The sequence below is a fragment of the Salmo trutta genome, unplaced genomic scaffold (genome assembly GCF_901001165.1).
Source record: "Salmo trutta unplaced genomic scaffold, fSalTru1.1, whole genome shotgun sequence".
Lineage (NCBI taxonomy): Eukaryota > Metazoa > Chordata > Actinopteri > Salmoniformes > Salmonidae > Salmo > Salmo trutta.
The window spans coordinates 724,185-738,131 of record NW_021822189.1 but is presented as its reverse complement, the minus strand read 5'-3'; positions in this window follow the sequence as shown (position 1 = coordinate 738,131).

Genomic DNA, 13,947 nt, shown 5'->3' with positions numbered 1-13,947 from the left:
TAGTGCAGTGTTAGCTAGCTAGCTACATAGTTGTCTTTGTCATAGCTTGATAATAGTGTAGTTTAGTAATTATTGAGGTTAGCTAGCCAGCTATTTCCGTCCCCCGCGACGCCATTGTTCCATACCTAGCCAACTATTACCGACGAGCAGCATTGTAGAAACTAAATACATTACAAAGGAACGTCTTGATTAGTCTTATGTTAGCTAGCTACAAAGTTGCTTTTGTATCATGACAAGGTGTAGTACTGAAACTATCGAGGCTACCTAGCCAGCTACACGTTCAAACAAAGTCAACAACGCAGCCACTGCTAGCTAGCCTACTCCACCAGCCAGCAGTACTGTATTTTTATTTATTTTAGTCAATAAGATTTTCGCAACGTAAGCTTAACTCTCTGAACATTCGAGATGTGTAGTCCACTTGTCATTCCAATCTCCTTTGCATTAGCGTAGCCTCTTCTGTAGCTTGTCAACTATGTGTCTGTTCTCTCCCCTCTGCACAGGCCATACAAACGCTTCACACCGCGTGGCCGCTGCCACTCTAACCTGGTGGTCCCAGCGCGCACGACCCACGTGGAGTTCCAGGTCTCCGGCAGCCTCTGGAACTGCCGGTCTGCGGCCAACAAGGCTGAGTTCATCTCAGCCTATGCTACCCTCCAGTCCCTAGACTTCCTGGCGCTGACGGAAACATGGATTACCACAGATAACACTGCTACTCCTACTGCTCTCTCCTCGTCTGCCCACGTGTTCTCGCATACCCCTAGAGCATCGAGCCAGCGGGGTGGTGGCACTGGAATCCTCATCTCTCCCAAGTGGACATTCTCTCTTTCTCCCCTGACCCATCTGTCTATCTCGTCATTTGAGTTCCATGCTGTCACAGTTAGCAGCCCTTTCAAGCTTAACATCCTTATCATTTATCGCCCTCCAGGTTCCCTTGGAGAGTTCATCAATGAGCTTGACGCCTTGATAAGTTCCTTTCCTGAGGATGGCTCACCTCTCACAGTTCTGGGTGACTTTAACCTCCCCACGTCTACCTTTGACTCATTCCTCTCTGCCTCCTTCTTTCCATTCCTCTCCTCTTTTGACCTCACCCTCTCACCTTCCCCCCCTACTCACAAGGCAGGCAATACGCTTGACCTCATCTTTACTAGATGCTGTTCTTCCACTAATCTCATTGCAACTCCCCTCCAAGTCTCCGACCACTACCTTGTATCCTTTTCCCTCTCGCTCTCATCCAACACTTCTCACTCTGCCCCTACTCGGATGGTATTGCGCCGTCCCAACCTTCGCTCTCTCTCTCCCGCTACTCTCTCCTCTTCCATCCTATCATCTCTTCCCTCTGCTCAAACCTTCTCCAACCTATCTCCTGATTCTGCCTCCTCAACCCTCCTCTCCTCCCTTTCTGCATTCTTTGATTTTCTCTGTCCCCTATCCTCCAGGCCGGCTCGGTCCTCCCCTCCTGCTCAGTGGCTCGACGACTCACTGCGAGCTCACAGAACAGGGCTCCGGGCAGCCGAGCGGAAATGGAGGAAAACTCGCCTCCCTGCGGACCTGGCATCCTTTCACTCCCTCCTCTCTACATTTTCCTCTTCTGTCTCTGCTGCTAAAGCCACTTTCTACCACTCTAAATTCCAAGCATCTGCCTCTAACCCTAGGAAGCTCTTTGCTACCTTCTCCTCCCTCCTGAATCCTCCTCCCCCTCCCCCCCCTCCTCCCTCTCTGCGGATGACTTCGTCAACCACTTTGAAAAGAAGGTTGATGACATCCGATCCTCGTTATCTAAGTCAAACGACACCACTGGTCCTGCTCACACTGCCCTACCCTGTGCTTTGACCTCTTTCTCCCCTCTCTCTCCAGATGAAATCTCGCGTCTTGTGACGGCCGGCCGCCCAACAACCTGCCCACTTGACCCTATCCCCTCCTCTCTTCTCCAGACCATTTCCGGAGACCTTCTCCCCTACCTCACCTCGCTCATCAACTCATCCTTGACCGCTGGCTACGTCCCTTCCGTCTTCAAGAGAGCGAGAGTTGCACCCCTTCTGAAAAAACCTACACTCGATCCCTCCGATGTCAACAACTACAGACCAGTATCCCTTCTTTCTTTTCTCTCCAAAACTCTTGAACGTGCCGTTCTTGGCCAGCTCTCCTGCTATCTCTCTCAGAATGACCTTCTTGATCCTAATCAGTCAGGTTTCAAGGCTGGGCATTCAACTGAGACTGCTCTTCTCTGTGTCACGAAGGCTCTCCGCACTGCTAAAGCTAACTCTCTCTCCTCTGCTCTCATCCTTCTAGACCTATCTGCTGCCTTTGATACTGTGAACCATCAGATCCTCCTCTCCACCCTCTCCGAGCTGGGCATCTCCGGCGCGGCCCACGCTTGGATTGCGTCCTACCTGACAGGTCGCTCCTACCAGGTGGCGTGGCAAGAATCTGTCTCCGCACCACGTGCTCTCACCACTGGTGTCCCCCAGGGCTCTGTTCTAGGCCCTCTCCTATTCTCACTATACACCAAATCACTTGGCTCTGTCATATCCTCACATGGTCTCTCCTATCATTGCTATGCAGACGACACACAATTAATCTTCTCCTTTCCCCCTTCTGATAACCAGGTGGCGAATCGCATCTCTGCATGTCTGGCAGACATATCAGTGTGGATGACGGATCACCACCTCAAGCTGAACCTCGGGAAGACGGAGCTGCTCTTCCTCCCGGGGAAGGACTGCCCGTTCCATGATCTCACCATCACGGTTGACACCTCCCTTGTGTCCTCCTCCCAGAGTGCTAAGAACCTTGGCGTGACCCTGGACAACACCCTGTCGGTCTCCACTAACATCAAGGCGGTGACCCGATCCTGTAGGTTCATGCTCTACAACATTCGCAGAGTACGACCCTGCCTCACACAGGAAGCGGCGCAGGTCCTAGTCCAGGCACTTGTCATCTCCCGTCTGGATTACTGCAACTCGCTGTTGGCTGGGCTCCCTGCCTGTGCCATTAAACCCCTACAACTCATCCAGAACGCCGCAGCCCGTCTGGTGCTAAACCTTCCCAAGTTCTCTCACGTCACCCCGCTCCTGCGCTCTCTCCACTGGCTTCCAGTTGAAGCTCGCATCCGCTACAAGTCCATGGTGCTTGCCTACAGAGCTGTGAGGGGAACGGCACCTCCGTACCTTCAGGCTTTGTTCAGGCCCTACACCCAAACAAGGGCACTGCGTTCATCCACCTCTGGCCTGCTCTCCTCCCTACCTCCGAGGAAGCACAGTTCCCGCTCAGCCCAGTCAAAACTGTTCGCTGCTCTGGCACCCCAATGGTGGAACAAGCTCCCTCACGACGCCAGGACAGCGGAGTCAATCACCACCTTCCGGAGACACCTGAAACCCCACCTCTTTAACCTCTCTGGCGCAGGTGGGACGAATTCGTCCCACCTACGTAACAGCCACTTCAATCCAGTGGCGCGATTTTTGAATCGTTTGAAATACTATTACTTCAATTTCTCAAACATATGACTATTTTACAGCTATTTAAAGACAAGACTCTCGTTAATCTAACCACACTGTCCGATTTCAAAAAGGCTTTACAACGAAAGCAAAACATTAGATTATGTCAGGAGAGTGCCCAGCCAGAAATAATCAGACACCCATTTTTCAAGCTAGCATATAATGTCACAAAAACCCAAACCACAGCTAAATGCAGCACTAACCTTTTATGATCTTCATCAGATGACACACCTAGGACATTATGTTATACAATACATGCATGTCTGTTCAATCAAGTTCATATTTATATCAAAAAACATCTTTTTACATTAGCATGTGACGTTCAGAAAAAGCATACCCCCCGCAAACTTCCGGGGAATTTACTAACAGTTTGCTAAATTACTCACGATAAACGTTCACAAAAAGCATAACAATTATTTTAAGAATTATAGATACATTACTCCTCTATGTACTCGATATGTCCGATTTTAAAAAAGCTTTTCGGATGAAGCACATTTTGCAATATTCTAAGTACATAGCCCAGCCATCACGGGCTAGCTATTTAGACACCCGGCAAGATTAGCCTTCACCAAAATCACATTTCCTATAAGAAAAATGGGCTTACCTTTCCTGTTCTTCGTCAGAATGCACTCCCAGGACTTCTACTTCAATAACAAATGTAGGTTTGGTCCCAAATAATCCATCGTTATGTTCCATCAGCGACGTTTTGTTCATGCGTTCTAGACACTATCAGAATACTAAATCACGGTCACGAGCATGGTGCATGGCGTGACAAAAAAATTCTAAATATTCCATTACCGTACTTCGAAGCATGTCAACCGCTGTTTAAAATCCATTTTTATGCCATTTATCTCGTAGAAAAGCGATAATATTCCGACCGGGAATCTGCAATAAGCTAAACAGCCGAATGAAATTTCGCCTCATTCCATTGTCACCTAATGGGACACTTGGAAAAGGCGATAATCTGTTTCAGCCTGAGGCTGCCTCGTCATCGTTCCTGTTTTTCCCGGGTTCTGAGAGCCTATTGGAGCCCTAGGAATTGTCACGTTACAGCTAAGATCCTTACTCTTCAATAAACAGAGGCAAGAAGAACGACTCCTTGTCAGACAGGCCACTTCCTGCATGAAACCTTCTCAGATTTTTGCCTGCCATAGGAGTTCTGTTATACTCACAGACACCATTCAAACAGTTTTAGAAACTTTAGGGTGTTTTCTATCCAAACCTGAACAATAATATGCATATTCTAGCTTCTGAGTTGGTGTAGGAGGCAGTTAAAAATGGGCACATATTTTTTCCAAAATTCTCAATACTGCCCCCTATCCCCAACAGTTTAAGGAATACCTGGGATAGGATAAAGTAATCCTAACCCCCCCCCTAAAATATTTAGATGCACTATTGTAAAGTGGTTGTTCCACTGGATATCATAAGGTGAATGCACCAATTTGTAAGTCGCTCTGGATAAGAGCGTCTGCTAAATGACTTAAATGTAAATGTAATGTAAATGTAGGTGGCACCAAATCGTCCCACCTACGTAACAGCCAGTGGAATCCTGTGGCGCGTTATTCAAATACCTTAGAAATGCTATTACTTCAATTTCTCAAACATATGACTATTTTACAGCATTTTAAAGACAAGACTCTCGTTAATCTAACCACACTGTCCGATTTCAAAAAGGCTTTACAACGAAAGCAAAACATTAGATTATGTCAGCAGAGTACCCAGCCAGAAATAATCAGACACCCATTTTTCAAGCTAGCATATAATGTCACATAAACCCAGAAGACAGCTAAATGCAGCACTAACCTTTGATGATCTTCATCAGATGACAACCCTAGGACATTATGTTATACAATACATGCATGTTTTGTTCAATCAAGTTCATATTTATATCAAAAACTAGCTTTTTACATTAGCATGTGACGTTCAGAACTAGCATACCCCCCCGCAAACTTCCGGCGAATTTACTAACAATTTACTAAATTACTCACGATAAACGTTCACAAAAAGCATAACAATTATTTTAAGAATTATAGATACAGAACTCCTCTATGCACTCGATATGTCCGATTTTAAAATAGCTTTTCGGTGAAAGCACATTTTGCAATATTCTAAGTAGATAGCCCGGCATCACAGGGCTAGCTATTTAGACACCCGGCAAGTTTAGCCTTCACCAAACTCCGATTTACTATTAGAAAAGTTTGATTACCTTTCCTGTTCTTCGTCAGAATGCACTCCCGGGACTTCTACTTCAATAACAAATGTTGGTTTGGTCCAAAATAATCCATAGTTATATTCCAACAGCAGCTTTTTGTTCGTGCGTTCAAGACACTATCCGAATGGTAAATAAGGGTCATTTCGTGACAAAAGATTTCAAAATATTTCATTACCGTACTTCGAAGCATGTCAACCGCTGTTTAAAATCAATTTTTATGCAATTTTTCTCGTAAAAAAGCGATAATATTCCGACCGGGAATCTGCAATTAGGTAAACAGACGAAAGAAAATAAAGCACGGGTCGACTCGGGCACGCGCCTAAGCCCTTTGTCCTCTGATCGGCCTCTTGTCAAAGGCGATAATGTGTTTCAGCCAGAGGCTGCCTCGATATCGTTCAGCTTTTTCCCTGGCTCTGAGAGCCTATGGGAGCCGTAGGAAGTGTCACGTTACAGCAAAGATCCTCAGTCTTCAATAAACAGAGGCAAGAAGAACAACACCTTGTCAGACAGGCCACTTCCTGCATGAAATCTTCTCAGGTTTTTGCCTGCCATATGAGTTCTGTTATACTCCCAGACACCCTTCAAACAGTTTTAGAAACTTTAGGGTGTTTTCTATCCAAAGCCAATAATTATATGCATATTCTAGTTACTAGGCAGGAGTAGTAACCAGATTAAATCGGGTACGTTTTTTTATCCGGCCGTGTAAATACTGCCCCCTAGCCCTAACAGGTTTAAAGACAAGACTCTCGTTAATCTAACCACACTGTCCGATTTTAAAAAGGCTTTACAAGGCTTTACAAGGCTTTGCCATTTTTCTCGTAAAAAAGCGATAATATTCCGACCGGGAAATCGTTTTTTAGTACAAAAAGAGCGAAAGTAAAAGCATGGGATCCCCTCATGCACGAGCCTCAGTCTGATGGCCCTCTGATCGACCACCATCCAAACGCGCTAAAGTTTTTCAGCAAGCGGCTGGAATTACATCATTCAGCTTTTTTCCGGGTTCTGAGAGCCTATGGGAGCCATAGGAAGTGTCACGTTACAGCAAAGATCCTAAATGTTCTTTAAACAGAGCCAAGAAGCCCAAGGAATGGTCAGAGAGGGTACTTCCTGTTTGGAATCTTCTCAGGTTTTTGCCTGCCATATGAGTTATGTTATACTCACAGACACCATTCAAACAGTTTTAGAAACTTTAGGGTTTTTCTATCCAAAGCTAATAATTATATGCATATTCTAGTTTCTGGGCAGGAGTAGTAACCAGATTAAATCGGGTACGTTTTTTATCCAGCCGTGCAAATACTGCCCCCTATCCACAACAGGTTAACGAGAGTCTTGTCTTTAAAATGGTGTAAAATAGTCATATGTTTGAAAAATTGAAGTAATAGCATTTCTAAGGTATTTGAATAACGCGCCACGGGATTCAACTGGCTGATTCAACTAGACAAGAGAGGTTAAAACCTGTTAGGGACAGACGTTCCGCTAATTTTCTCGTAAAATAGCGAAAATATTCCAACCGGGCGACGTTATATTCATTCATAGACTGAAAGAAAAACATGGAGTCGTCTCGTGCACGTGCACTCCACTGTCATTGTTCCCTGCCTGACCACTCACAAAAACTCCTGCTTTTTTCGCAATCCCTACATGTTTCACCCAGTCTGTAATCCCTACATGTTTCACCCAGTCTGTAATCTCTACATGTTTCACCCAGTCTGTGATCCCTACATGTTTCACCCAGGCTGTAATCCCTACATGTTTCACCCAGTCTGTAATCCCTACATGTTTCACCCAGTCTGTGATCACTACATGTTTCACCCAGTCTGTAATCCCTACATGTTTCACCCAGTCTGTAATCCCTACATGTTTCAACCAGTCTGTAATCCCTACATGTTTCACCCAGTCTGTGATCCCTACATATTTACCCAGTCTGTAATCCCTACATGTTTCAACCAGTCTGTAATCCCTACATGTTTCACCCAGTCTGTGATCCCTACATATTTACCCAGTCTGTAATCCCTACATGTTTCACCCAGTCTGTAATCCCTACATATTTCACCCAGTCTGTAATACCTACATGTTTCACCCAGTCTGTAATCCCTACATGTTTCACCCAGTCTGTAATCCCTACATGTTTCACCCAGTCTGTGATCCCTACATGTTTCACCCAGTCTGTAATCCCTACATATTTCACCCAGTCTGTAATACCTACATGTTTCACCCAGTCTTTAAACCCACATGTTTCACCCAGTCTGTAATACCTACATGTTTCACCCAGTCTGTGATCCCTACATGTTTCACCCAGTCTTTAAACCCACATGTTTCACCCAGTCTGTAATCCCTACATGTTTCAACCAGTCTGTAATCCCTACATATTTCACCCAGTCTGTAATACCTACATGTTTCACCCAGTCTGTAATCCCTACATATTTCACCCAGTCTGTAATACCTACATGTTTCACCCAGTCTGTAATCCCTACATGTTTCACCCAGTCTGTAATCCCTACATATTTCACCCAGTCTGTAATACCTACATGTTTCACCCAGTCTTTAAACCCACATGTTTCACCCAGTCTGTAATCCCTACATGTTTCAACCAGTCTGTAATATCTACATGTTTCAAGCAGACCACCATCTTCAACCTCTCCCATAGGCTACCCCCAGGTGGTAAGGGTAGGCAACAACACATCTGCCACGCTGATCCTCAACACAGGGGCCCTTCAGGGTGCGTGCTTAGGTCCCTCCTGTACTCCCTGTTTACCCATGACTGCGTGGCCAAGTATGACTCCAACACTGAATTTTAGTTTGCTGAAATCCCAATGGTGTTAGGCCTGATCACTGACAACGATGAGACAGCCCATGGGGAGGTCAGAGACCTGGCAGTGTGGTGCCAGGACAACATCCTCCCCCTCAACGTGAACAAGACAAAGGAGATGATCGTGGACTAGAGGAAAAGGAGGGCCGAACACGCCCCCATTCAAATTAATGGCGCTGTAGTGGAGCAGGTCGAGAGTTTCAAGTTCCTTGGTGTCCACATCACCAACAAACTTACATGGTCCAAAAACACCAAGACACACCAAGTCTTGAAGAGGACACAACAATGCCTTTTCCCCCTCAGGAGACTGAAAAGATTTGGCATGTGTCCTCAGATCCTCAAAAAGTTCAACAGCTGCACCACCGTCTAGTATGGAAACTGCTCAGCATCTGACCATTATGTGCTACAGAGGGTAGTGCGAATGGCCCAGTACATCACTTGGGCCAAGCTTCCTGCCATCCAGGAGATATTTACTAGGCGGTGTCAGAGGAAGGCCCAAAAATGGTCAAAGACTCCAGTCATCCAAGTCCTAGACTGTTCTCTCTGCTACCGCAGGGCAAGAGGTAGCGGAGCAACAAGTCTAGGTCCAAGAGGCTCTCTAACAGCTTCTACCCCAAGCCATCAGACTGCTGAACAGCTTCTACCCCCAAGCCATCAGACTGCTGAACAGCTTCTACCCCCAAGCCATCAGACTGCTGAACAGCTTCTACCCCCAAGCCATCAGACTGCTGAACAGCTTCTACCCCCAAGCCATAAGACTGCTGAACAGCTTCTATCCCCAAGCCATCAGACTGCTGAACAGCTTCTACCCCCAAGCCATCAGACTGCTGAACAATGAATCAAATGCCTACCCTGACTATTTACATTGACCCTTCCTTTGTTTTTACCCTGCTGCTACTCACCGTTTAGTATCTATGCATAGTCACTTTACCCCAACCTACATGTACAAATTACCTCGACTAAGCTGTACCCTGCACACTGAATCGGTACCGTTAACCCCTGTATATAGCCTCATTATGTCACAAGCGTCGAAAGGGACAGACCCAGGCGCAGCCTGTATAGTACTCATCTTCTTTTATTTATTTTGAAGAGAACACTTAAACAAAAATAAACTAACAATAAAGAACAGTTCCTTAAGGTACCACGACTATACGAAAAACAACCACCCACAAAACCCAAAGGAAAACAGGCTGCCTAAATATGGCTTCTAATCAGAGACAACGAAAAACACCTGCCTCTGATTGGAAACCATACTCGGCCAAACATGTAAAATGCAACATAGAAATAGAAAACTAGAATCAAAATCCCCTAGAACCACACAAAACAACGCCCCTGCCACGCCCTGACCATTCTACTATGGCAAATTACCCTTTTCACTGGTCAGGATGTGACACATTAATGTTATTTTGTTTGTTTGTTTTTATTACATTTTTTACTATAGTTTATTTAGTAAATATTTTCTTAACTCTATTTCTTGAACTGCATTGTTGGTTACGTGATTGTAAGTAAGCATTTCAACGTAAGGTTGTTGTATTCGGCTTATAACATTTAATTTGATTTAATTGGACACAACCAGTGAGTTAGTGTTTAAAAGACAGAACAACAGTACCATCTGCTGGACACAATACAGCTGACAGAGTGGGGTTACTGAGTAAGGCACACATATACACACACACGCACGCACGCACACACACACACACACACAGGGTTAGATAGGCAACTGTTATTTTATATCAGACTGCTACTGAAGGGCTGAGAACAGAGTAGTAGACCTATAGTACAACTAACACTGTCAACCAGCCACTCTTTTTAACTGTGTGTGTGTGTGTGTGTGTGTGTGTGTGCTGCAGCAGACCTCAATTTAGTCTCTAGAGAAGGGGCCCCCCCCTATTTTCCCCAGGGCCCCCCCTATTTTCCCCAGAGCCCCCCCATTTTCCCCAGAACCCCCCTATTTTCCCCAGAGCCCCCCTATTTTCCCCAGAGCCCCCCCTATTTTCCCCAGGGCCCCCAATTTTCCCCCAGAGCCCCCCCTATTTTCCCCAGGGCCCCCCCTATTTTCCCCAGAGCCCCCCCCTATTTTCCCCAGAGCCCCCCCTATTTTCCCCAGAGCCACCCTATTTCCCCAGAGCCCCCCTATTTTCCCCAGAGCCCCCCCTATTTTCCCCAGAGCCACCCTATTTTCCCCAGAGCCCCCCTATTTTCCCCAGAGCCCCCCCTATTTTCCCCAGAGCCACCCTATTTTCCCCAGAACCCCCCTATTTTCCCCAGAACCCCCCTATTTTCCCCAGAACCCCCCTATTTTCCCCAGAACCCCCCCCTATTTTCCCCAGAACCCCCCCTATTTTCCCCAGACCCCCCCTATTTTCCCCAGAGCCCCCCTATTTTCCCCAAAGCCACCCTATTTTATCCAGGCCCCTGCCTGTTTTCTCCAGGCCCCTTCCTGTTTTCTCCAAAAAAAAAACTATTTACTCAGGGACCCCTTTTTCACAATATACTGTATATACACTATATATACAGCAGGATGTGGACACCCCTTGAAATGAGTGGATTCGACCTTCCAGCCACACTGTTGGGTAAAGGGGGATACCTAGTCTGTTGGAAAGGGAAAGGGGGGTACCTAGTCAGTTGTAAAAGGAAAGGGTGAAACCTAGTCTGTTGTACAGGGAAAGGGGGATACCTAGTCTGTTGTACAGGGAAAGGGGGATACCTAGTCAGTTGGAAAGGGGGATACCTAGTCAGTTGTACAGGGAAAGGGGATACCTAGTCTGTTGTACAGGGAAAGGGGGGATACCTAGTCTGTTGGAAGGGGGGATACCTAGTCAGTTGGAAAGGGGAAGGGGGATACCTAGTCAGTTGGAAAGGGAAAGGGGGGATAACTAGTCAGTTGGAAAGGGGGGATACCTAGTCAGTTGTACAGGGAAAGGGGGGATATCTAGTCAGTTGGAAAGGGAAGGGGGATACCTAGTCAGTTGGAAAGGGAATAGGGGGATACCTAGTCAGTTGGAAAGGGAAAGGGGGATACCTAGTCAGTTGGAAAGGGAAAGGGGGATACCTAGTCAGTTGGAAAGGGAAAGGGGGGATACCTAGTCAGTTGGAAAGGGGGATACCTAGTCAGTTGGAAAGGGAAAGGGGGATACCTAGTCAGTTGTAAAGGGAAAGGGGGATACCTAGTCAGTTGGAAAGGTGGATACCTAGTCAGTTGGAAAGGGAAAGGGGGATAACTAGTCAGTTGGAAAGGGGGATACCTAGTCAGTTGGAAGGGAAAGGGGATACCTAGTCAGTTGTAAAGGGGGGATACCTAGTCAGTTGGAAAAGGGGGATACCTAGTCAGTTGTAAAAGGCGGGATACCTAGTCAGTTGTAAAAGGGGGGATACCTAGTCAGTTGTAAAAGGCGGGATACCTAGTCAGTTGTAAAAGGCGGGATACCTAGTCAGTTGTAAAAGGGGGGATACCTAGTCAGTTGGAAAGGGAAGGGGGATACCCTAGTCAGTTTGGAAAGGGGGATACCTAGTCAGTTGGAAAGGGAAAGGGGGATACCTAGTCAGTTGGAAAGGGGGATCCCTATACCTAGTCAGTTGGAAAGGGAAAGGGGGATACCTAGTCAGAGTTGGAAAGGGGGATACCTAGTCAGTTGGAAAGGGGGGATACCTAGTCAGTTGGAAAGGGAAGGGGGATACCTAGTCAGTTGGAAAGGGAAAAGGGGGATACCTAGTCAGTTGGAAAGGGAAAGGGGGGATACCTAGTCAGTTGGAAAGGGGGAATACTAGTCAGTTGTAAAGGAAAGGGGGATACCTAGTCAGTTGGAAAGGGGGATACCTAGTCAGTTGGAAAGGGAAAAGGGGGGATACCTAGTCAGTTGTAAAGGGGGATACCTAGTCAGTTGGAAAGGGGGATACCTAGTCAGTTGGAAAGGGAAAGGGGGGATACCTAGTCAGTTGTAAAGGGGGATACCTAGTCAGTTGGAAAGGGGGATACCTAGTCAGTTGGAAAGGGAAAGGGGGGATACCTAGTCAGTTGTAAAGGGAAAGGGGGATACCTAGTCAGTTGGAAAGGGGGATACCTAGTCAGTTGGAAAGGGAAAGGGGGGATAACTAGTCAGTTGGGAAAGGGGGATACCTAGTCAGTTGGAAAGGGAAAGGGGGATACCTAGTCAGTTGTAAAAGGGGGGATACCTAGTCAGTTGGAAAAGGGGGATACCTAGTCAGTTGTAAAAGGCGGGATACCTAGTCAGTTGTAAAAGGGGGGATACCTAGTCAGTTGTAAAAGGCGGGATACCTAGTCAGTTGTAAAAGGCGGGATACCTAGTCAGTTGTAAAAGGGGGGATACCTAGTCAGTTGGAAAGGGGAAGGGGGATACCTAGTCAGTTGGAAAGGGGGATACCTAGTCAGTTGGAAAGGGAAAGGGGGATACCTAGTCAGTTGGAAAGGGGGGATACCTAGTCAGTTGGAAAGGGGGGGATACCTAGTCAGTTGGAAAGGGAAGGGGGATACCTAGTCAGTTGGAAAGGGGGATACCTAGTCAGTTGGAAAGGGGGGATACCTAGTCAGTTGGAAAGGGAAGGGGGATACCTAGTCAGTTGGAAAGGGAAAAGGGGGATACCTAGTCAGTGGAAACGGGAAGGGGGGATACCTAGTCAGTTGGAAAGGGGGATACCTAGTCAGTTTGTAAAGGGAAAGGGGATACCTAGTCAGTTGGGAAAGCGGGGATACCTAGTCAGTTGGAAAGGGAAAGGGGGATACCTAGTCAGTTTGTAAAGGGGGTCCTACTAGTCAGTTGGAAAGGGGGATCAACCTAGTCAGTTGGAAAGGGAAAGGGGGGGATACCCTAGTCAGTTGTAAAGGGGGATAACTAGTCAGTTGGAAAGGGGGATACCTAGTCAGTTGGAAAGGGAAAGGGGGGATACCTAGTCAGTTGTAAAGGGAAAGGGGGATACCTAGTCAGTTGGAAAGGGGGATACCTAGTCAGTTGGAAAGGGAAAGGGGGGATACCTGTCAGTTGTAAAGGGGGATACCTAGTCAGTTGGAAAGGGGGATACCTAGTCAGTTGGAAAGGGGAGGATACCTAGTCAGTTGTAAAGGGAAAGGGGGGATATCTAGTCAGTTGTAAAGGGAAAGGGGGGATACCTAGTCAGTTGTAAAGGGAAAGGGGGATATCTAGTCAGTTGTAAAGGGAAAGGGGGGATGTCTAGTCAGTTGGAAAGGGAAAGGGGGACCTAGTCAGTTGGAAAGGGGGGATACCTAGTCAGTTGGAAAGGGAAAGGGGGATACCTAGTCAGTTGTAAACGGAAAGGGGGATACCTAGTTAGTTGGAAAGGGAAGGGGGAGACCTAATCAGTTGGAAAAGGAAAGGGGGATACCTAGTCAGTTGGAAAGGGAAAGGGGGGATACCTAGTTAGTTGGAAAGGAAAGGGGGGATACCTAGTCAGTTGGAAAGGGG